The 24,943-nt window shown below is 39.6% G+C and overlaps 1 protein-coding gene across 3 annotated transcripts in view; it reads right to left on the bottom strand.

Annotated features, from left to right (window-relative positions):
* TAB3 (TGF-beta activated kinase 1 (MAP3K7) binding protein 3) overlaps positions 1-18,584 on the bottom strand; it is a 37,027-nt gene extending 18,443 nt beyond the window's left edge. For all 3 annotated transcript variants that reach the window (XM_062488100.1, XM_062488099.1, XM_062488098.1), the window contains exon 1: positions 18,424-18,584. The gene's annotated coding sequence lies outside the window, so the exon portion shown is untranslated. The remainder of the gene's footprint in view (positions 1-18,423) is intronic.
* Between the last annotated feature and the right edge of the window lie 6,359 nt (positions 18,585-24,943).

Raw genomic sequence — 24,943 nt, forward strand, 5'->3', positions numbered from 1 at the left:
AGTCCAGAAACTGAAACTGCACCTCAAACGCCCCATCTTGCTCACTTTCCAAACAACACTAACACTATCCTCTGCAAAAACTCTTCCTGAAAGCTATGACAGACCAACTGATTACAGGCAGCAGTTCTTGATCACCACAATGATGACACCCCCTACATCTCTGCTGACACATTGGTTAAATGTTTCCAAAGGCCAGGGTACTGTCCATATACTGCATACCAACAGTAACAACATGAAAAGACAAGAAACTAATCAGCTCAGACAACATATTTAGAAAGCACTTTATCAGACTGAACATATTAGTATCTTTGGGGTTTTAGCCACTACTGTCGTTTCAACAAATAAGTATTATTTCAGCCATTATTGCATCATCACATCTCAATTCCACTTCTGAATTTCAGTACTCAAGTAGAATTTAAAGGTGTATAATTATTGTGGTACTTCCTACAGCGACTGCAAACACAGCAGAAAAGCTGTTGAAGAGCAACATTTTTGTAAATCAGCTTGTATAGAACCATGACAATTGAAGATAAAAATTCAAACTGAGTTGCTTCACACAAAGGACTAACTATGCAAAAACGTAGTTTTTAACATCCCATCCCACACATACCTATTATTTAATGGGCATCCATTATAGCCTTGTAAACATGCCCAGCATATGATCTGGCTGCAGATGCAATCAGGTAATCCCACCTCTAATCCTTGAGCAGCTCTACAACCAGTATTACCTTAAATTCAAAGGTGCCTGCCTGCAGTAGAAAATTATATTGGCTGTAATTGTTAAAAATCATCACAATCTATTAATTCCAATACTGAAAAGAAAGACAACAGATGTGTACACTAAGTTTGCATTTATGTAACCATTCAAATAAGAAAAAACAAATATCAGAAGACTTGAATCAATCCAGCTAAAACGCTGGATTGCTCTTGCAGCCAAGGCAGGCAAATGATTTTTATGGTAATATGACACCTTCACAAAGGCTTGCTATCTGTAAGACCTTAAAATCTCAGAAATATGAGAAACTAAAGTGTTGTAACAGTGCCAAGAGCAATTTTTCCTCACAACCATCTTCAGTCACACACTCACTGCATAAGCATGATATATGAGAAAACCACGGATTATTTCTCCTGCAACTGTCCAGCTAAAACAATTGTTAGGATTATATATAGCTAGGCACAATTTTCCCACCTCAGAAATCAGAATGTCTATTTGTTAAGAGAACTTTTCTTTATTTACAGGGTGATACATCCCACAGAGCTTTGGGACTGCATTGCTTCACACAGTAGGAAAGACACAACACAACTTAAAGACATTCTGTCAGTTCATACAGACTTATGAAGTTCAACAAAGCAAAATAAAAGCAGTCAACGTTTCAAGTTGAGCTCAGCATGCTGCTGCCACTGCTCTGAATGACTGGCTATGTCAGTAAAACCACAGCTTCATGGTTTGGCAAGCTGTCTTCTGATGAACAGCCATTCACTTGTGCAAAAGATCAACAGAATCATAAACCCCCTGGATGGTAGGAAGGCAATATGAAGCACAAGAAAGAGGTATACAGCAGAATGAAACTAAAAATAAAGCTGACAAGCTATCACTGTCGAACAATTGATCTCTTACGGTAAAGTTATACAAGGTCTCCTGACAATTCCATATCCCTGCCCATTTATCCATATAACAGTTACCCAGATGTGTCATGTGATGGCCTGGAACAGCTCAGAGTACTGAAATGGAACATAAATCACTAAAGCCAGCATGATTAGAATACTATCATCTCAATTGAATGAAAAAGGAGTGTAGAGCAATAACATCATCCCTTCACTTGTTTTGATTTTTTTTTTTGTTTTTATTTTTTTCCCCGGTAGCTTAAACTTAAGCAGTGATCAGTTTTACTCATGAAACTCTTTCCACAGAGTCTATAAATGAGTAATGCTGTGATACAGGGTGGTGTGTCTTTATCACACAAAAGCAATATATAACTCTGAGGTAACAGAAACCTGGACAGAGGAAACCCATTTTTGGCAGAACAGGGACACCGCCTAGAAACATGATGCAAGCATAAAAAGGTTTCATCCGTAACCTGTGTGCAAGCATGTTAACTACACAGGTTGTTACAAATATTACAAAAAAAATCATTATCAATCATTATTCCCTCATAGGCACGTGTTTTCTATTTGCTTTGCTTTATTCCCTCTAACTATACTCTGCCATCCTTATGGGCCATCAACACTGAAATGAACTAGTGCTTAGTGTTACTCATTTACTGTTTTCTCTCTTCCATCTACATTACAGAATCATTAAGGTTGGAAAACACTTCCAAGATCAAGTGTAACCTCTGACTCAATACCACCATGCCCACTAAACCATATCACCAAGTGCCACATCTACTCATCTTCTGAACACTTCCAGGGATGGTGACTCCACTCTTCCCTGGGCAGCCTGCTACCATGTTTAACCACTCTTTCAGAAAAGAAATTTTTCCTGATATCCAACCTGAACCTCTCCTGGCACAACTTGAGGCCCCGTTCCCTTTGTTCCACCTCTACTTATCTAGGAGAAGAGACAGACCACCAGGTGGCTACAACCTCCTTACAGGCAGGTAAAGCGAGCAGTAAGGTCACCCCTGAGGTCTCCTTCTCTCCAGGCTAAACCTGTGTCCCACAGCTGCTCCTCAGGAGAACTGTATTCCTTCATCATCTCTACTGCCCTTCTCTGGACATGCTCCAGCACCTCGATGTCCTTGTAATGAGAGATCCAAAACCTGCCTTTTCAAATTTACCATTTATATAGAGACATTATTTATTCAACTGCTTTGGAAGCAAAAGGGGTGAAACTTATACCTATCCCATATACAAGTCAAATCTCCACAAAGCAGAATTTACTTTTAATACCTACATTACAGTGGGAAATAGTAAAAACTGAATGATAATGAGAAGACCACTTAGCTGGAACAATGATACTCCTTTTAGCAAGTAGCTAAGAGGCTCTTGGTCAGCAATTCCTCTGCTTAGTCACAGCACAGTCTGGTTGGGGAAAGACTTTCAAAGGTCACCCCAGTTCCAAGGCCCTGCTGAGGGGGCACCAGACCAGGTTGCACCAGGCCCTGTCCAGCATGGCCTGGAACACTGCTAACAAAGGGGCATCACTTGTCTGAGCAGAATGTTCCAGTGCCTCACCACCCTCATCAGAAATTTCTTCCTTATGTCCAACCTAAACCTACTGTATTTGCATTTAAAATCACTGCCCCTCATCCTGTCATGACAGACCTTGGTAAGAAGTCTCCCCTAATCTTTCCTAAGTCTCTCATACACTGAGAGGCCTCATCACATAGTAGTAAATACTGCAAATGAATTGATGGTTCTCTCATTCCAGTAAACAAGCAGAAGCAGCTCTCACTACAGAGCAAAGTTACAAAGGAGAAAGTTTCCTAGGCATGGGGATCAGTCAGGATTTATGCTTCTATGCCACAAATACCAGCTTCCAGGAGGGCTCTGCAGAACACAAGGCACAACTACAATTTGCAAACGTGAATTTGTACAGTTCATTCGTGTTTATTGCAATATAACATTGACACACTGATGTTATGCATGATCACACCTGTACACGTATAGGTGCTTGACCATGTGCCATACTCAGGGAACTTCTGTGCCCAGTATCCTTGGGCAAAGCAGGAGGCACCTTAAAATAAAAAATGATCTGCCACCAACACACATACATACAGACATGTATGTGTATGAGCTATATATGTATATATACAGATGTCACATATGCCCTAGATCATGCTTTATACATTTTTTTTCTTTGCTTTTGGGGGCAGAGAGGAGAGAATGCCTTAAAATTAGACTGTTGTGTCTGCAACATAAGACCACAATCATCTTCTATTAACATTATTTTATCTCAGCCCCAGATGGATTTTCTGGGGAGATGTGCCTTAGATACTACACAATGCAGACATTTTGAAATGTTTTCTTTCTGCATTGATGTCAGCATTCTCTATTAAAAAATACTAATAGGATAAAAAAAAAAAGTCTGGTGAAAGGAAAGCTGCAAGTTTCCCCTCTTTCCATATTAACATCTGTTGCAGGAAGAAGCATTGGTGTGTAAGGTAATTAACAATCAACACTTGGAGAAAGCTGTAGCTGTCCTGCCTATGGAATTGCTTGAATAGCAGATCTCTGCAACGAAGTCTTGATATTATTTCAGATTCACTTGTTCCATCATCTTGGGCCAGAAATGGGATAAGCCAAGAGAGATAATGGAAAGACTAGAATATGAATGCAATTGTTCATCCTAAAATGTAATGATGCATTCCTACCAAAATTCTTGTACAGCTTCAAAGGCCTTGAAGAGTATCCAGTATCTTTACCTGATGAAAGCTTTAGAGTATCCTCTTCCTACAGAGAGCTCCAAACTAGGCGGGTTTAACACCTGAGAAACTACAGAAAACAGCAGGAAAATTGCAGCCACCTACACTAAACCTTTTCATGAACAAAATTAATTTCTGCTCAGAGCCACAGAATGGGTTGGGTTGGAAGGGATTTTAAAGATTATCTAAATCCAAACCCACTGCCATGGGCAGTGACACCTTTTCACTAGGTTTATGTATGTGTGTGTGTATGCATATATGTTTGTCAATATATTTTTATTATTTATATTTCTTGTATTTATTGCTCCTCCCAAATTAAAAACCTAATAGCTACTCAGTAAATTCTTCTGTTCCCAACTCAATGTATTGTCCAAAGTCCATACATTTGAAAAAACAATACTTATAGCTAGAATATTCTATTCTAATAACTCAGCAGTCTTCATACTGTCAAATAAATTTCATGCTCTTCTGTGCACTCTGGGCACAATTGTAAACTGATTTTTTTTTCCTAATATTTATTCTAATTTTCTTATTTTTCTAAAATTAAATTGGAAGATTAATTAATTAAAATCACTCATAGGTTAGCTATAGTTACACAAAAGCACAAACTCCTCCTAAAACCCACACATTAGCTCTCCAAGGCTTTTAGTCATAACTTGGGTAGGATAACCAAAGCTGTGTTTGCAGCCTGGACACCTTAGTTACTCAATTCAATGACACTGCCTGCAAAGGCAGGCTGGCAGTATTCAGGTCATCAGTCATACCATTGTTTTTATTTTTGTTGTTCTGACATCAGGCCAGAAAATTTCAAACCCAAGTGATGAGATTAATGCAATTCCTGGCTGGAGCATGTGTGACTTTTTACATACAGCACAGAAAGACTAATTTTGTGATGATGGAGCTGGATGCTCTTTCACAGAGCCTGTGAATGCAAGCTATAGCAAGAACATGTTGAACAACCCTGGTGCATTACAGAATCAGCCTTGTGGTATACAAAGGAGAGGGAAAGAAGTCCTTGACTACTAGGCAGTCTTTCCACAGCTAGCTAGCTTTCCACTGCATGGCTAGCTAGTGGTGAAGTTACAAGTAAATGTTGCTTTCACCAGGTAGAGATACTGAAAAAAAAATGATGTAAATCTGAATATGAGATAAAATGAATGAGGCACACTTTCTGGAACTTTCAGGAATAATTAGTATTTGACTTTTCAAAGCATTTTACCCAAAAGTCCCTATTCACAGTTTCAAAGGTATCATTTCAAGGCATTTTTACAATACCTTATTTTTATTCTACATGACAAATATCCTTCCAAATGTAAGTTACACATGCAAGTTAAACACTTTAAGCAATCAGAATCTTTCTAAAGCCAAATCATTTCCACACCAATCTGCCTTACTGTACTCCATTAGGGTTGGTAGGATAAACTGCACTGATTTCATTTCCCTTTTAGGAAGCTATCCTCATAATCCTGCTTTAGAAGAAAAAAACACTAGGGCTCAAAGGCAGCTTCAACCTAAAATAGTTACTAACTCATTCTACTATTAAAGAGGTTTGGATTATTTCACTTCTTAAAAACAAAAAGATGCTGTCCAGCAGCTCAAGGTAGGTGCAGCCTCCAAAATCCAGGTCTTTCCTTCTTTATTTTAATAGACCTCCTCTCTTCTTTTAGGATTTATGGAGTTTTGTGAGTAACTCAGTAAAACAACAGCTAAAGAACTGTTGAGACATTCTCTACACCACACTGAGCTTGCTCTGGCATTCGTGCTGTGCTCAGGGCTCTTCACCCTCATCAGAACAGAAGACTGAAACTGACACCCACCCAACAATTAGAGTGTCTCAGATGCACTACAAGAATGCAAAAGCCTCTCTTTCACCTGATATGTCACAATGGTTTCCTTTGCTTAGATAGTGCAGCAAAGGAAGAGATGTGGTATTTAGTTCTTTAACCAATCTCCCAGTTTCTTTACTGTTAAGAAGTGGGAGTGTCTATATGGTTTGTAGAAAGCAACAATGTAGAGCATGCCCAGATCTTCAATTAATAACTAAGAATTTCAACCCTTTCAAACCAGTCTTGTTGTTTAACTCCCTTGAGTCTTAGAGGGTCATCATCCCCAGAAAATACAGAGGGGGAAAAAATAAGAAAAATATCAAGATCAAGGTCATATCTTACCACAAATCCAATGCAGTCTTATTTACAACAGGAGGTTAGACAGTCAAAAAAATCCAAAGTTTAAAATAACCTGCTGTCTTCCCCTGGCCAGCCAAGCACAACTGCCACCAGAGTATTCCCCTGAGGCCAGTAAGTGACACACAATGCCTGCCCTGAACAAAGGAGCACAAAATGAGAGATTTGTACATTTCTGAATAAAAAAACCCAAAAACAAACAAACAAACAAAAAAAAGTTGAGAGCAAAAATATGTTATAATAACATTGTAATCTGATGCCTTGATTCCAAAATCATAGCTCAAGTAATCACACCCTCTGCTTCACCAAACAGCCCAATGACTCCTTCAGAATTCTCACAACACTACTGCAAACAAACTTGGCTCTAAGCATTTACACAACTCAGACTGAAGTGGAAGCTTTGGGTTCTCTCTGCTTTTAAAGGAGAGGGAGGAGAAGGAAGGAGATGAAAACCTTTGACATTTCTAGGGCTGTTTAAACACAAGCCTTATTCTGTTTTGTTCTGTGTTATTCCTCCCCCACAGGAGGGAAAGCAGTGCTACACGTTCAGTACATGAATGGTCAGATGAGCTGAGCAATACCATAACAAACTTGTTAAGTTTGACTATAAATCATATGCAGATTCTCTGTTCCTTCCAACTGATGGAGAAACATGCAAATTAAGTAATTAGATACCTTTGAGAAGCCTGTTCTTTGATTCAGCATCAGCTCTAAAAAACAATGGTAATTCATGTTTTTCAAAACTCCAGACAATACAAAAAAAATTTATGCTTATTTTCACAACTATTTCACCAGTTTTCCATCATGGTGAACCAAACTCAATACTATTTAAGCTTTGGGGGTTTTATTGGCTGAAAAATGATGAAATCTTCTTTTAAAAACAATATTTACCTGAGAAATACAATCAAAAGAACCCCCAGTTACCAGATTTATGTTATAATACTATCTTCTCCAACCCTACTGATTCTGTTTTAGTCACCTTCTGCCAAGAAGGGTTACTGAGCTCCAGCCAGGGAATGCCCAAGACTTTGGATACTCAACACCCACTAATTCTCCATTACTGTCTGCACAGTTTAACCTATGGAATTACTCTTAGTTCAAATATCTTAACACATATTTTGTCTAATTTTCAAATGGATTAAAAAGAAAATTTCAGACAAATTTAAACATTTGCAGAAGACAATGCACATTCAACTCTGTACACACTTACTGAAATACACAATCTCTATTAATTGGATTATCTGTCAGATTTCCACACCCAACCTTTCACTTTGATGAGACTAGCAACTTTCTACATATTTGAAAAGTTAATGAACTGCACACAGTCCATAAACAAAACAGCCTAATGAGAAACTGCCTTTATAATAACACATTTCCAAGTACGTGTAAGGGTAAAGACATTCCTTCTGTAGTTTTACATGCTCAATTCAACTGAATCAAATCCAGAATAAATAGAAACTACACATAAAAAAACCCCAAACAGGTGAACAATTGAGCCACAGGTTCAAACACTGTAGTATTGACTTTCAACTTATTATTCACTATGTAAACTCTCAGTGATATCATGAAAGAATCATACAAGAATGATAAAACTCTATTTAAAATTCTCAATCTGCATTATTTATTACAAAAAGCAACTTTGAAAATTCAAATAAAAACCAAATATTCAAAGGAAATCTCATTACTAGAAATGTTCCTATGTGTTCCTAATTTACAAAATTTTTCATACAACTTCTTTTACCTAAATAAAACAGAAATGCCAAATGATTTTACATTTTAAAATAAGTGTTTAAATTAATAGCATAAAACAAACATATCTCTAACTAAGACTATGCAAGAAATATATTCTAGACTTGTCTGGGAGTCAGTAGAAAGACAACTGAGCAGTGAATTCAGGAATATTGGAACTGCTGAATAAGATGCTATTGAATATTACTTCCAGAAACAAACAAACAAACAAAATTTTAAAACATCAAAAGTGCAAAATAATTAACAGAAGGAAAAAACACACCAAAAATTACAAACATACTACACTCAAATACCAAGCTTCTTACAAACTTTAACTGGGAACATAAGGCTGCAATCTAATTCCCTTCTATGCAGAGACACAGAAAAACAATTACAAGGGAAAAGCAACACTGAATACCAAATCCTTTTTTTTTTTTCCAGTATACAGTGTCACAACCCAAAACACCAAGGAAACAGCAATCCCAGCAAAAGAGAGGTGGTTTTCATACTGCTGTTGAACTCTGAAAAAACATTTAGAAATTTAAACAAGTGAGTATTAGGCACAAAAACCCTTTCACTTCAGGAAATAAGTTGGGGGTGGTGGTGGGGGAGGAATCTTTGTTTAGGGAAGTATTTATCATAAAATGCTCTCCAACAGCATGCACTCTGGGTGCTTCCACAAGAGAAATTGTCACAAAGGAAGTCTCATCTAACTGTTTCATAATCACTTTAAACCAGTAAAAACACAATAATGCTGAAAGAAGAATTTGCCTCTCCTTTCCTTTCAATGCCTGCTCCTCCCAACACACCACCACAAATCTAGAGACCAAACAGAAACATGAACATCACTGAAGTTAAACTTTGATTTGCAAACACTAAATATTCACCCAAACTGGATCAACTCTGTGATTCCCCTCAAAACCCCAAAATATTTTGTGTCCTAGACAGACACAAAACTTAGAGACAGAAGCAGGCAGTCAGGGTAAGATAGAAAGAAGTGTTAGACCAAAGTGTCAGGATGAGACCTGACCACGAAGACCTCAGAGCAGACTCTCACTTCAGGTAAGGCACGAAAAAACTTACTAGAAATTGGACTTTCTCACTGAGAAAGCACTCCAAGTTACAGTCCAAGGCTCAACTCTGATCCCATCTAAGAGTTTTCCTGTTATTCCCAGGAACCTCATAGCTGCAAGCAACTATGCAACCAACAGTTCTGGTTGCAGACAATATAATCTGGGTGGTCACATTTTACCCAGTGATTTAGATACTGAAGTAAAACATGTAACATTTCTAAAAGTCTTATCTTCCACGTTAAATGATAGAAAAATCAGCATCTCCTGAAAATCCAGATGATCTATATTCAAGCAAACCAGAAACCTAAACCTTGGAAAAGCGCTGATTGTTCTCAACTTCCTGAAAACCTGCCTTCCTGAATCTTGATTTTTTATATAAATATATATATATTTTTTTCCTTTTAATTTGGAAGAACTGGTTAAAGTTCTTAGCCTTGACTACAGGAAAAACAAAGCCATCAAACCAGATTAGTTATGAATTTCAGGGATTAGCGAATACAAATCACAGAACACAGAAAATAATCCAAAAACCACGGCAAACTGTAAAAAAGACTAATATTGTGATTGAAAAATGTTAGTATTTTGAGATACATAGAACTGATATGAGTTTAATCCAGTATCATACAAGAATTAAAACATATCTAAAGACAAGTTTGCAATCCACACAGACCCCTCCTGAAAAGTTATTCTGCAGAAAAATTTAAAATCAATGTACTCAGAAGTTACTCATCTTTGAGTATTTAATAAAAGTAACACAAATTTGATGTACTTGAATATATCTGTAATAACCTATTATAATTCAACCTTGAGGTTTGCACCTTAGTAAACTCATTTAATGTTTAAGCAGTCTTTTTTCATAGCTAGTAAAATCATTAACCATTAAAGGAACCCAAATTTAATACTGTTTACTACAAATGCAACACAGCCATTTAACTGTTTTTTAACAATGCATTATTCAAATCATCACCAAAACACTTTCTGAATATTGAAAGAAAAATTCCAATTTTTACCTGGTGGAGTTTTTGTCTACTGGATAGTCTTCTAATGGCATTCCATCACACTGTACATGCTATCAGGTAACCAAACAACCAAGATGCTCATAGTACAGAGTATGGGATCATTGGTAGCACAAATAACCACAAATACCAAATTTTTCTACTTGCTTGACTTTTATTATATGTAACATGCTTACATAATTCACAAATTCTACTACACACAGAAACTTGCCCTGCATGTCTAAGTATACCATACACTTGCTGGGATAACAAAAAAACCATCACACTCACCCCCCGTAAAACCAACTACAGTGAAAAAAACAAAACAAAACCAAACTCAGAAAAGCAGACAAAAGAAAGCCCTAAGCATTTCCCTTAAGCATGTAGAGTGTTCATTTTCTGAACAGACTAAACAGCCTGTGCCATAAATAGTTTCACTTAAAAAATGAGCGCATCTTACATGAGCATGGGGCAGTCAACCATTTTTACTGATGGCACTACAACAAACAGTGGCAAAAAAGTTCACAAAGCAGCACTTAGGAACTAATTCAAAGTATCTACAGTCCTTACTCCAAGGCTGAGTAAGTAAGGTTACTGGTAAAGCTTAAACTCAAATATTCCATGAATTGTCAAGTGTATAGAGTAATCCAAGGATTATGCTCAAGAGAAGTTATTCAGAGGAACCCCAAAGTAGAAATTTGGTAGTGTCATAAGGACACAGCTTCTTCCATAAGACACAGCTGTTTTTTCTGGAATCTGTGCTCTAGCACATAATCAAAACGTAAGAACAAAACATATCAAAATGTCAATGTCATAACTACTTTCATCTCACCTGAATAATTAACAATTAAACCTCTTTTGTTTTTTTCCTCCTCTGCTAGAGCCCACAAAAGCCTTACCTTTCAAAACTTTCAACAAACAAGAAATATTTTAAAGACTTTAGAATCTCATTCTTTAAACTTCTTTACAGGAAGCTGAACAAAACAATGATCTATGGTATAGATTTTAACAGGATTCAGCAGTGGGGGGGGGGAAGCACATAAGGACTGCTTGGTTTGGTGGGGTCTTTCTAAAACTCAATTCACAGAAGAAAGTCAAACTTCCTTCAACCCCTTCCTGTCAGCTCCCCAACACCAATCCCCCTTCAGCTAGTTCTCCGAGGCATCAAGTGCAACCCCACATGGACCACGGTTTCACTGGGCCCAGGACTGGCAGTAATAAGCTTCCACCACCTCATCCAAAAACCAGGAGGAGAGTGAATGGAAACTCTCTTTCAGAAGACATGGATTTCTTAAAAGGTAAGAGGAGTTCTTCCAACTCCTCTGTGTTTCCAGGACAGGAATCCTCCATCAGACAGGAGACACCAGTCCACTACCACTGTGTTTCAACCTCTCAGTAACAGATGGACGTGAGAACAAACTGCACTGGGATTTCTGAAATCAAAACCCAAGAACTGAATGGTACAGATAAGAGCCAAAAAGCACAAGCCTCCATGCCCTGATCACATCTTGGGTAACATATGCTCTTAGGAGAAGCGTCATAAATTTTTGCTACAACTTTTACAGAAAAATGTCTCAGTTAAGGAAAAGCAGCTTTCAAGTGACTGAGTGTTCCTCCAGAAATAGAAGTACTGTTTATCACAGCACCAGAAGCAGCTGTGTTGCTGGTACTAGTGCCTCCATGAGTAACAACAAGAGATCACTGAAGATGCCTCAGTGTCCACACTACTATAGAAAGACATCACTCACCTGATGCAACTAAGACCATCAAGACCTGCTGTACAGAGCTGCTGAGAGGATTCTTTCTTTTCGGAAAACTTCAAGCTGTCCTCTACAGAAGCCATCTCCCTCTTGCAGACCCCTTACTCCTAGATGAAGGAACTTTATTTCAACACTTAGGCAAGTTTTTGACTTTTTCTCTCCCTTTTCTTTTTAATACAGTAGATCATGATTTCTGAAGACAAACCAAAATAGCTAATCTTACTCAGGTCTCTCTTAGGCCTAAGGCTACCTTCAGCCTCATTTACCTCAACTCCCAAATCTTGAAAAGGATTGGCAGGTAGAACATTTACTTGACTCAAAACTTTCTTTAAAGCAAAAGAAGCATTTATGGCATCTAGAGGTTGGGTCAAGAGCAAAGAGACAAATTTCATTTAAAAGAGCTTACATTCTGCCATTTATGAACTTAATTCAGCTGCAACAGATATGATACAAGCTCTCTCCTCCTTTAAACCGGATATTCCAAGAAAACAATAATTAAAAAATGTTTGTTGCAGAAAGTGCTGATGAACTCAAACCAACACAGAAGGAAGCTGGATGTGAACAGGGATAATGCCCACTGTCACTGGCTACTACAGTACACAAATCATTGAGTAACAGCTTCGGTGTAAGAGCAGGAAAAAGTACAAAACCGCAAACATATTCCTGAGCAATAGCTCAAAAAGTTCTTGCTCACGATGCATGAACCACTCAGTTCAACAAAGAGATTTGTTGTGAAATACCTGTATAAAACATTGATGCTCATGAAGCTGGAATAGCATGCAAACTTTTACAACCACATTTTCATGATGATGCCCAAGCAGCAGGAAACAAAGCATCAATAGAAGACTAAAATAGCTGCTCCCCAGTGCTGTCCATTTGAAACCTACTAATGAGTTGAAAAAAATCCATGCTAATGTACAAAAGCACTGTCAAAAGCGTTAAAATATAATTTTGTGTAAGTATTCCAAATTCAGCTACAACACTTACTCAGCAGTTACTGAAGTCACATTTGCAAATGTCCAGATTACCGAGCAGCTAAAACTTGATTTTTACCAGGAAGGAACATAAAGTGGTTTTTCACCAGAATATCCAGAAAATAACTTAGAAGTTTTTTAACACATTCAAATCAGCAGTGAGAAGATTATATTTGATGCAATGCTTGCTAGCAGGAGTTTAACCTATTTGTATCTTTTTGAGCCAATATAAAGCAGCAGAGAAACTGTACCAAATTAACACTCTGTCTTACCTAGATATGTCATTTCTGATCCAACATTAGTAGGATTACAGCAAGCATTACTATTCCTTCAAGATAAGCATAAGAATTTCAAGGAAAAAATACAGATATACTTTAATTCAACAGTCTAGTACCTGGCTTACTATTTCTACAAGCCCATCTTCAAAAACATGCACGTGAAAGCCAAGTTATAGATTTCTTTTATAACTTGCACATCATCTAGGTAAAAGAAAAAAACAACAAAAAAACATAAAACAACAAAAACCATCTCCTATCCATCAACTATTATTTATCCTATGCCCAAACACAAAAGAACAAAACAGCTGTAACTCTTTCAAGTGCTAAGAAAAAGTGCCCACACCTTGAGTCAAGCCAAAGTATACAAAGTCCCCACTGAAGACAAAGAATTACACTTGAAGATTTATACCAGTGTGACAAATAATATACATAGAACAAACCAGCTATTTTCTAAAGCAGCTGTGACTCTGTAAATCAGGAAGAGCTATTCAAACACATCAGACTTGGGAGCAAATCAACTCAGAATATAACCAAGGAATGGAAAAATGCTTAAAATTAAAGCTGCAACAAGATGAAAATATCAGCACTGCTGTGGTTCTTTTTACCAAATCTGGTAAGAAACAGCCAATACTGAATGCAGTTTATTAAATCGCACAAATTCTTTTCCTGCCACAACAACTGAGACAAATACTGATAGTAACAGGATTTTTTTCCCTAAAAACTCCCCATTTGTCCCTAGATCAACCACGATTTCAAAGAAATTGACCCACTTTTCAAATTAATAGTTGGTCGAGATACAATTTCATTTGAAAGAAAGTATGGAACAAGACTGATCGAAGAGAATCTGCAGAAAGGTGTTTTCCAGAAAATGCACTTAATGATCCACCAGCAAGCTCAGATGCAGGTAGGAAAACACCTGCATTTGATCTGTGAGAGACAGGCTGCTCAACACCACCACAGCAGAATGACCTCTCTCCTTCTTTGTGACTTTGCTATTTGCTTACAAAGCCCCCTGCTTTAAACAACTCTCTGAAAAGACCACTATTTTTCCTTACAATAGAGCCAGATTAAGACAAAACCTGGTAATTCAATGCTTTTAAAATACCACTGCTTCGAATTCAGGCCCTTCATAAAATAAAGCCCACCAGGAACTGAAGAACTAATGCTTCTTAAACACACAAAGCTGTATATAACCTCAACAGAGATGGCATCTTTCATTTTTACAATATAGTGCTATGCTAACTATTTTATAATAATACTTGAAAAGGGAGAAACATTCAACATAGTAATCAATGGGATGTAAGAATACTGAAATGTTACTTCCACTCTGGCATTAATCTGAGACAGACATTGTGATCTACCTGGTATTAATAATCTTCAAAAAGAAAAAAAAAAAGAACAAAAAAAATGCTAAACAATAAGAACTCACTGCACAACTTGAACTGTATCAGTGATAGTGTGGCACTATCTCACCTTACTACATACTGAATTTTGTGACATGTATTTCAGCTTCCCGAGTCAATGAAAATGCCCCAGTGATGTTTTTTTCTGGAAGTTGTGCACATAAGTCTCCTGGATACCAATACCACAGTGCCACTTCTTAAACACTGACTAACACAGCATGGAAGTTGCTAGCCAACCACCCTCCTCAGACAGAACAGGAGATAGCCAGCATGGATATTCAGTACCACAGAACCACCTACACTACCACCGTTTGTCTGGAGAGGAAGAGAGCATTTTGCTGAAGTATTATGAGCACATTCCCAGTTTGAAAGCCTTTCAAAGGACAACTTTGACTGACATTTGAAGGTTTGGCAGACTACAAGAGCCTATTCTAGCAGTGTTTTCAACCAACACCTTCAACATTTGCACACGCGAGTCTAAACAAGTATTTAAAAACTCAGCTTTCCATTCACAGCAAGAGCTTCACACGTGAAAACTGCCATCATGACATCACCACACATTCAACTTGTGCAAAACGGTTCTCAATCTCTCACAAAAATCTCTCACAAAAAGTCAATATTGCCCTTTGGACAGTATTTTAGTCTACTACGCCCATACAGAAATAAGCCTAGAGAAAATGTGTATTATATAGAAAACCAACAATTCCAACTTGGGGGGGAAAAAAAGATAAAAAACTTGGCCAGGGATTTGAAAGTAAATCCCTAATATCAGTTTACTGCACTAGGTAGCACCAAAATTTTTCACTTCAGCTTTATTTTTTTGTCTGAGTAAAGACAGTAACAGCAACAGGAAAAGATATCACAAAACCACAAGTCACATATATTTCTATCACTTACCTTGCAGTCCAAAATAGTCCAAAAGGTGCTTATGATAATGTTTCAGGCTTTGTATGAACCCTCTCAGTTTCACTCCATTTGTCACCTGCCTTTTAACTATACCATGTAACAAAAATAACTTCCACTGCAAATACCTTCAGTTACATTTTACTTGCACTTAGGCGTGCAAACGCAAGCACTGCACCTACTTCAGCTCACAGCAGTGGGAACAGCAGCATCATAGATGCTCCCAGAGCAGAATGTGTCATAGCATAGTTGAGTTGGATGACTAAGCACACACAATAGACTTGATGTTACCCAAAATTTACTAGATTCGATAATTTACTCAATGACTCGATCATCACTAAAATACCTTTGGTGTCAAAAAAGGAAATCAAAGGCTTTTGCTTGTGTTGGTGATTCTTCTGAAACACTGAAGCTGTGCAAGTAGGGATCTGAAAGTCATCCCAGCTAAAGTAAAAGCTCTTTGAAAAATAATACAATAAAACATCTTAGGTTTCCTCTTTATTATGTACTGCAGTACATACACATGTAACTCACCCTAACCAAGCATACTTTTGCAGGACATACTTTGAGGCTACTTATGCTGTTTACAAATATATAGCAAATTAATCAACACAGGTTTCAAGTCAGGAGAAAGCCTCTACAGAGCAGCACAACCAAAAACTTTATTTAAGCCCCACATAATTCTTGAGAGGTGACAGGGGAGAGTTACTGCCAGATAACCCAAAGAATCACATCAATGTATTCTCCTGGATGTCTTGAAAGGAGTCTTTTATCATTAGGATTACCTTTTACTCTGCAACTCAACAGGGAGACATCAGCACAGACATCACCAAAACTGACTGAAAGTCAAATATGTTTTCACAATACCTATTCAACTAATCTAGTCTTCCTCAAAATGAAAAGTCATGGAAAGAGAAAGGAGCCTCAATGAGACTCAGGAAACAAGAATGGACACAGATCCCACAACACCCTCCTTACATCTGCCTGCAATCATTACCTGTAAAGGTCATGACCCAAGAGGGAAAAAAGTACATCATAAAAGTCTAATTTCATAATAAGAATCCATCACACTTAACCAGTTACCTGTGTTTAAACCAAAAGATTCAAGATTAAAGGCAGGCTTAAATGCTGATTTTATTGTTCTTTACTAATGTGTACAAAATTTGGTGTGCTGGTAATTTTATGGACAAACTGAGACAGTCTATATATATATATATATATATATATATATATATATATGCATTAATACAGGTTGCTACAGCACTCTTCAGATTGCTGCTGTCAAGAAACACCAATTGCAAGGCAGGACAAAAGAAAAGCTTTAACAAATGTTACGAAATACTATATTTTTAAGAATCCTGTTCCTCTCTCTCTACAAAGAGGAAATGAACTTAACATTTCTTCTTTTTACATGAAATATGTTAACTGCAAATATACTTAAGGAGGGGCAGAAGAAAGTATTGCTTCTCTCACAGATCTAGAAAGCAAAATTAAAGTTACCAGAACAGTGACTGGCCTTTGACCATGGAAGCTTTACCTGTAAGTTATAAGAGTTCTGTTATACTAAGTCCCCTGGAAACATCAGTGATCAGGTGGAGCTACTACAGAACATAAGCCCATAAAGAAATACTACTCAATTTTGTCACCAGCACTAAAAATAACAAACACCTATTGACACAACAGCTGGACAGGTTGACCTGACCACTCTCAATATTTATTCACAACTGAAGAACAGCATCTTCAAACCTGTTAGCACTGAGACCTTCCATAACAGTTTTATGCACATTTACCTGTGCACAGTGTCTTACATTCTTCATTACTTTCCAGGTATGGCATATCTGAACCATTCCATTTATTTGGACACAGGGAATCTCTACCAAACCCTCAAGTACAGATACTCCAAGCCATCTAAGCAATTGTCTTTCCTCCCCTCGTTTTCTCCTTGCCAAAGCCAGGGAAACAACGGCCAATATCATGTTACAAGTTATATCTGAGCAAGGGGAAAAGCACAGCGACTGCACAGTCCTACAGTAACACTGAACAGTATAAATAAGAGCTGCATCCATCCACCATATCCACTTACATTGGAATAAACTAAAATGAAACTAGAGTGAATCTTCCTCAGAGCCAATACAAGCAGTCGATAAGATCTCAAAGCCGACCTGAAGCCAAGGCTCTGGACAGAGCATAGCCAAGGCCTTGCTACCTTTGGGGGCCTTCTATTTCTAGAGCTAAGGCACAGCAGCAGCAGCATCGCGCTGCAGTCACGTCCAAGGGGCAGTGGCAGCGTTTACCTGTGAATCCATTTGCTTTTTATTAATTATTTTAAAGCAGCAAGAGTAGCATCAGTGGCCCAGCAGACACCACAGCCCCTGCCGAGGGGACACCCGCACGGGATCCCCGGGCAGCCCGCCCGCCTCGCTCCGCAAAGGGCTCCAAAAACAAAGACCAAAGTTTTCCCTGCACGGCGCGTGGGAGTGCGGCAGCAAAACAGGAGCCAGGATCAACAAGAGCCGCCTCCCGTCACCACACCCGGGCCCACGCAGGGCAGGACACCCCCTGCGCCCCGGGCGGCCCGTCTGTGTCCCCCGGGACGGCTGCAGCTCGCTCCCACACGGGGACGGGGGACACCCACAGCCCGGCGGGATGGGGGGAGCGGGGGTATCACCCGAGCCTCCCTCACCGACCCCCGGCAGCAGGGCGGCCCCGCCCGCCCCCAAATTCACCCCCAACACCTCTCCCTCAGCACCGCCCCGCCTCACCGTGCTGCGCTGGGGACTCGGCTCCGGCTGCGGCTGCGGCTCCGGCGGCTGCATTCCCGCCCCCCGGCTCTGCCCCGGGCCCCGTTGCGGGGGCCCCCCCGCTTCTCTTGAGGAAGGGAAGAGGGAGAGGCGCGTGCCCGGGCGGACGCGGGCGCGGAGACCGGAGCAGGGACAGGGGTCCCGGGGCAGACCGCGGCCGGGAAGCGCTTCCGGGCTCAGTGCGGGGCGCTGGGGCCGCCGGGCGGGGCGGGGCCCCGGCTGCGCCCAACGGCATCCGACATGGCGCGGCCCGCGCGCGCCGGACTGCACGACTCTCGCGAGACTTGGCGCAGGCGGCGGCGAGGCGCGTAGCGGGAGCGCGAGGGCGCGCGGCAACGAGCGGGGGTAGGCGTGACGGGGCGGGGCCAGGCCGGGGGGCGGGGCCAGGCCGGTGTGAGGGATCGGCTCCGGGCTGCGGTTTCGCTCCTGTCACTCCTCCTCCCGTCACCGCCGGGGTAGTCAGCGCCTTTAAACCAAGCTTCCCCGGAGCCGGGGCAGGACGCTGTTGGGTGCTAGAGGTGATTTGGAGCTGTTGGACCCTCGGCCCGGGCTTTCCCCTCTAGCGAAGCCTGACCGAGGTTGGGCAGTGAGTGGAACTAAGGTGTTGTTTTCTGTCTGTTGGCAGCAGCGATAAGATGCCGGGTCACAGTGGTTACGGCGCAGTTCACAGAATCACAGGATGTGTCAGGTTGGACCACAGTGATCACCTGGCCCACACTCTCCGCTCGTGCAAGCCATCCCAGAGCACATGGCATGGGACTGTGTCCAGACGGTGACTGGAATGTCTTCAGCGAGGGGACTCCATGCCCTCTCTGGACGATCTGTTCCCGTTCTTATATAGCACGGGATAGCTGTGAGCAAAAAAATTCCACTGTGCTCCTACCCAAACGTCTCGTGATCCTGTGCCAGTCCATGTAATATTTTTGTGTCCCTCTGCTTGCAGGGCAGACTTGGGGCTGTTATGATTAATATGGATGGATCCAATGTGAACTTTTAATTGACATCTATGGGGGCTGAAGTCTTCCTGTTGAGGCAGAGCCTTGCAGATGGTTTAGTGGGTGTACACTGATATTTCATCCACAGACTGGGCTTTAAGATTACATTCAGTTTGTGTGCCAATGTAAACTGGTCTAAAGCACCTTTTCCCAAATCATAAAAACAGTGATTTGTGTTTTTCAGGATTTGTGTGTGTTTAGACATTTTTCTTTGTTTAGACAGCACCTTGTGTAGATTTTTATTTTCTTTTTTACTTATCACAGTTTCAGAGCCACAGAAACACCATGTCACTGGTACTGATGAAAGCAGATTCAGAGCTCTGTAACCACTTTCTGTCTCTCTGGTAGAGAATTGGAAGTGCAAGGAGGACGTGTGTCTTGTATTGCCATTACTGGCTCTCCAAGTCACCTTCTGTGTGCAGAGGCCTCAGCTCCTGTGTCAGAGGCTGTGTGAAGTTAATTAAGGAATTCCTGTATTCTAATCCCTACATCGGAAACACGCCAAGCCTGACTAACATTTCTGGAGAGGCAAGATGCAAAACTGGAAGTAAACAGGATCTCAGTGCAACAATACTTTTTGATAGAAGAGATTGATTCTTATCCACTGATTGGAACTATTATCAAAATGCCAAAGTGCGTATTCCTCACAAAAATCTATAATTTCCAAATATAATTGTGTGCTGTTAATGCCAATGAATAGCTCCCACAGCTATAGCTAAAGTCTCACTGAAAGTGTAAGAAACAGCTCTTAGTATGGCTGTTGATACTGTGCACATGACAGTCTCTGTGCCCTGGCTTCTTCAGCATTTTTTGTGTTGTCCAGCTGCTGTCTTAATTCATCCTGTAATTGTTGGTTCCAGATTTTTCAAATCAACATCTGAGTCACTTTGTCCCTGCCTCTCTGTAAAGTCCTTGTGCTACAGCTCCAGTGTGTCCTGGCAAACCACTGTATCTTCATACAAGTGGTCTCCACGGCTCCATTTCACTTCAGAAGCAACCAGTGCTTTGTTTTTGTTTGGAAATGATGCTTTTCCTCTGCAATTCTCTGCAATGGACTAATGGAGGACTATAATGCTGCAACTGCCTGACTTTTATCCCACTTTCAAAGCAGGAATGTTCCAACAGAAATTGCAGACACCGAATTTTTCATCTACCCTTAGCTAGTTGTAGGCTTGAGAGCAGGATTGTGAGACTGGGAAATTAATTGGTCTTGAAACTTCACAGTTAATCATAGCATAGCCAGGGCTGTGCTCAAGAATTTAAGAAAAAAAAAATCCTTATGGGTATTAGGTGCCTGATTACCCCAGAAATCAAAGACTGTGTATGTTCTAACTTTGCTGAACGCATCTCTGAAAGCATTAATTTTATTGCTGATCCAGCTTTTCCATCTCTTTGCCATATGACAGCTACAAAAATTGATTATACAGAAAAGTAATGTTAGGAAAGGGCTTAATGCATTTTTAGCTGGTTCTAATGGGATTTAGCAGCTGGAAACAAGGAGAGCTGGCAGTGAGTAATCAGGGCTGTTCTCAGAGGGCTGTGTGAGAACCAGAGCATCAGGACTCTGAAATAAATCACCATTTTTTTCTGTATTTTAAGAAAAGCAATATTGAAAGCTAGACCTCAATACTTGCAGCTCAGACGGTTAACTCAAAGTCAAATGGAATTCATTGTTAAATCCTGTCCTGTAATAACTTCTAGATGAAAATGCCCCTGGGTTATTTAATGCTTATGGCAGTTACTGCTGCCCATCTTTGAAAGGCCTCAGGTTTGGATTTAAATTCCATGCTACATTAACTTTTAAGCAGAACAAAAATGTAGTTATTTCTGCTCCCTTTTTCTCTTTATGAGCAACAATCCAAGAGACCCATTTTCTTATTTTGGAAGTAAGCAATTTTATGCATGTTTGTGCCTAGGAATTGCAGTCAGAAAAGCGTCTTGGTAAAATGGCCTTTCCATAGGTTTTCTGTCTGAATAGTTTCTATACTCACTTAGTTCCATTTACAAATCAAAAGCATAATTTTCCAACATAAGCACTGTAAACTGAGTCTTGAATCTAAAAAGCCAGACTGAGTTCTGAGTTCTCTGTTATACCATGGTCAGTGTTTTGTCACTAAAATGCACCAAAAAGTTTATTTGGTGATGGCTAAAGGGAAATGCAGTCCCACTGGGAATGGAATGCATCCTTTTGTCAGAGTTTTAGTCAAAAAAATAAGTTATATTTTTTGGTTCTAAAGTACTTCACGTATTTAACTATCATGGAGAAAAAAACCCCAACAGGAACATGTGCCTAGAGTAAGAAGTTGCCATTTTTTCACACTATTTTCCTTATGGAAGGAAGTTACCTTGCCATGAAATCTAAGCAGTCATTTATAGGTCTGTGGTAGGACTTTGTGTTAGTGTCAGGTACTGGTGACCCCTGTGATAGTTTGTGTTCAAGAAATTGCAGAATTCAGGGTTTAAGCAGGATTATTTAGGTGGAAACCTATGCAACTGGGGCTCACAGTCAAGGATATTCTTTCTGTGATAAGTTAAATTCTGCCTGCATATTCTTTAATAAGTCCTATGCCATTGGTTTGTACATCTGCTTCACTTCTCTGTGTTTCATTACATTTACAGAATGTATGCTTGGCCTTTCCTCACCTTAAGGTGAATTCTATGCCTTAAAAACAATTCCTAGAGCACAATTCATCTACTAGATTCCAAATTTAATATTTTTTTATTTAAATTATGCATCATCCTTTGTGCTTTTCCTTCTGCAAAGCTGTTTGCAAAGCTGTTGCAAAGCTGCTTTGACTCTGCTAGATACCCTGGTTATTTTTTAATTTCAAATTGGTGTCAGCCATGTCACTAAGGTAGCAGTAGAAAATTTTTATTTTAACAGGGATCATGGATCAAGAAGTTGAGCTCAAAATGAAGATATCTTGGAATTTACTAGTAAAGACAGCAATAATGAAGCCAAGAATTCAAAATAGACCTCTGAGAAAATGGAAAATATTCCCAAGAGCAGTCAAAAATATTATTGCTTTATCTTAAGGTAGAATCTTTGCTGCCTTATGAAGCACAGATCTAAATAACTATGTACTGTTAGACCCTCAGAAGGGTCACCTGACACAGTTTGGGGAACCTGTTGGTGTATGTTCAAGTGTGCATATGTGTCCAGGAAAGGATAAGGCAATATCCCCCACTATTCACTTTTCCCCTTATTCTCCACTTCAGACACAGAACACTGTGGTCACATCTCTTTGTACCAGAACATTTTCAAGGTATGCCTTTGTACTCTGAAGTTCTGTGAGTGATTCCAGAAGGCATGGACAGAACTCTTCTGCTCTTTGGGAATGGTCTTCTGACCTGGAGAACAAGGCAGACACTGGGAAGAGCCCTAGAGCTGCCCCCTGGGGTGCCAGCCCCCACCTCTTCGTTGGCTTGCAGTTACCACTTTTATTTTGCAATTTCCATAATTAAATTTACTGCTTTACAGATTAGTCTGTGACTTGGAAGAACTAGACTTTTTGAAGAACAGATTCTTCAAAAGCATGCTTAAAAACTTATGAAAATTTCAAGTGTTCCTTTGCAGAAGCTCCTTAACAGCTGCAGTCCTGGCATAGTTGTTGTCACTAGAGCTGTTAAGTTGGTGCTGAAAGACTGATGAATGAAATCAGTCATAACATACAAGGGATTGGGGCATAAGTGTGTTCTCAATGTTTGAATGGAATATGTAGCGTAAGGAAAGTGAAAAGGCATCCCTGTGTGTATGTCTTACGAGCATGCATTTTTGTTGTTAAGGTTCAAAGGCTTTAATAATAATTCAAACGCAATTTGTGATTTTTTTTTTTCCCCTGAAGTGACGTGAAGACTCTGTTTCTCTTTTGGATGTTTATATATATATATAGATATATATCTATATCTATATATATATCTATATATCTCATTGATTTCCTTGGGGGTGTTTTTCATCACTGTTAATTTTTGTGCTCTGGTCAGATATAGTTTCTGAATACCTAGAGTTCCCCTGTGGTAGCAGAAATTTAAATGAATGACGTCATTTGCTCCTTCTGTGCCAGTGCTATTGTGTGGGACTAGTGTATTCTACAAAATGAGCTTCTATTTTTATCTTAGGTGTGGCTGTCCTTCCACAGTGCACACAATGCTCCTGGTTGGAGTCCATTGTGCCAATTATGTGTTACATAGGTGCATCTAGATTGAGGAGGCTGATTTGTAAAATTGCTTTTAAAGATTTCTAAATTCTTGAGAGTAAAAAAAGCACATTTGTAAATTATCATAATAGAAGACTCTGTGTGTGTTCCTTAATTTAGGATGATTTAGTGGTTTGCAGTTCCCTCAGGATGAGAGTAACATTTTTGCCTCAATTATTGTAATCAGATGTAATAGTATCAGGATGTTTTTTCCAGTTCCTGGATTTTTCACTGAAGTGTGACATTTGAAAAGAGATAGTGCTTTTGAGTTGTACTGACTGCTTGTCCAAACTCATCATCACATGCTGTCAGTGGCCCAGTCATTGCTCAGTGCCACTGATCCTGTGAACAGGAGCAGGGGCAGAGAGCAGATCACCACATCACATCAGATATGTTTGCTAGTGAAAGCAGTCAGAATGATTTGGGCAGAAAAATCCAGTCTGTAGAAATGAAATACTCATCCTTATGGGAATGCAAGAGAGCTCTGTGCAACATATAGAAAGCATTACTGCCTGAGTATCAAATGTTCTTTGCGCTCTTTCTTGCTTTCCTACTCATATGTAGGGCAAGAGAGATACAAGGGGTGTTACAGCCCTGTGAGTTTTTCCAGAGGTAACACTGTGTTTTGACTGTGAAGCAGTCAAAACTTCCTCTTATTCCTGGAAAGATGCACAAGTGTAATAGAAAATTATTTTCAAGCCACACTCTTTAATGCCACACAAAGGTGCAACCCTGCTGTGGGATATGAGTGAAAACCAACTACTTACATGAGGTTTGGGCAAAGTTCCTGTTTATTATATAAAATACAACAGATTTCATTCTGGCATTGTTTTGGTTGTATTTTATAGCCTGCTATGGAAAGTTTCATTTCAGCCATGCTGAAATATTTTGGGCTAGCAGTAAGAGCATAAGTTGTGTGAAAAACACTTTTAGCATCAGTCTATTGAGTCAACACTTGCAGTACCTTTATTTAGTAAAATGATGGGGCATAACCACACTAAGTTTAATCCAGCTAGCATGCAGTTTGACAATCATATAAATTAGCACTCTAGGTTCTAGTGAGGGCTCATATATATGTGTGTGTGTGTACATATATATATTTTTATATATACACATATATGTAGGGCTTTCTGCAGGCTTGTACAGTGAGTGATGAAGTGTGTGCTGCTGAGTCTATGTTACTCCTGTTTCTAGCTAGATGAAAGTTAATGTGAGTATGCCCACTACACCAGAACCAGCTCCTATGGCAAAAGCATCTGCAGCAAAGCTGCAGTGGTGTCATAGTACAGA

The sequence above is a fragment of the Cinclus cinclus genome, chromosome 2, assembly GCF_963662255.1.
Source record: "Cinclus cinclus chromosome 2, bCinCin1.1, whole genome shotgun sequence".
Classification (NCBI taxonomy): domain Eukaryota; kingdom Metazoa; phylum Chordata; class Aves; order Passeriformes; family Cinclidae; genus Cinclus; species Cinclus cinclus.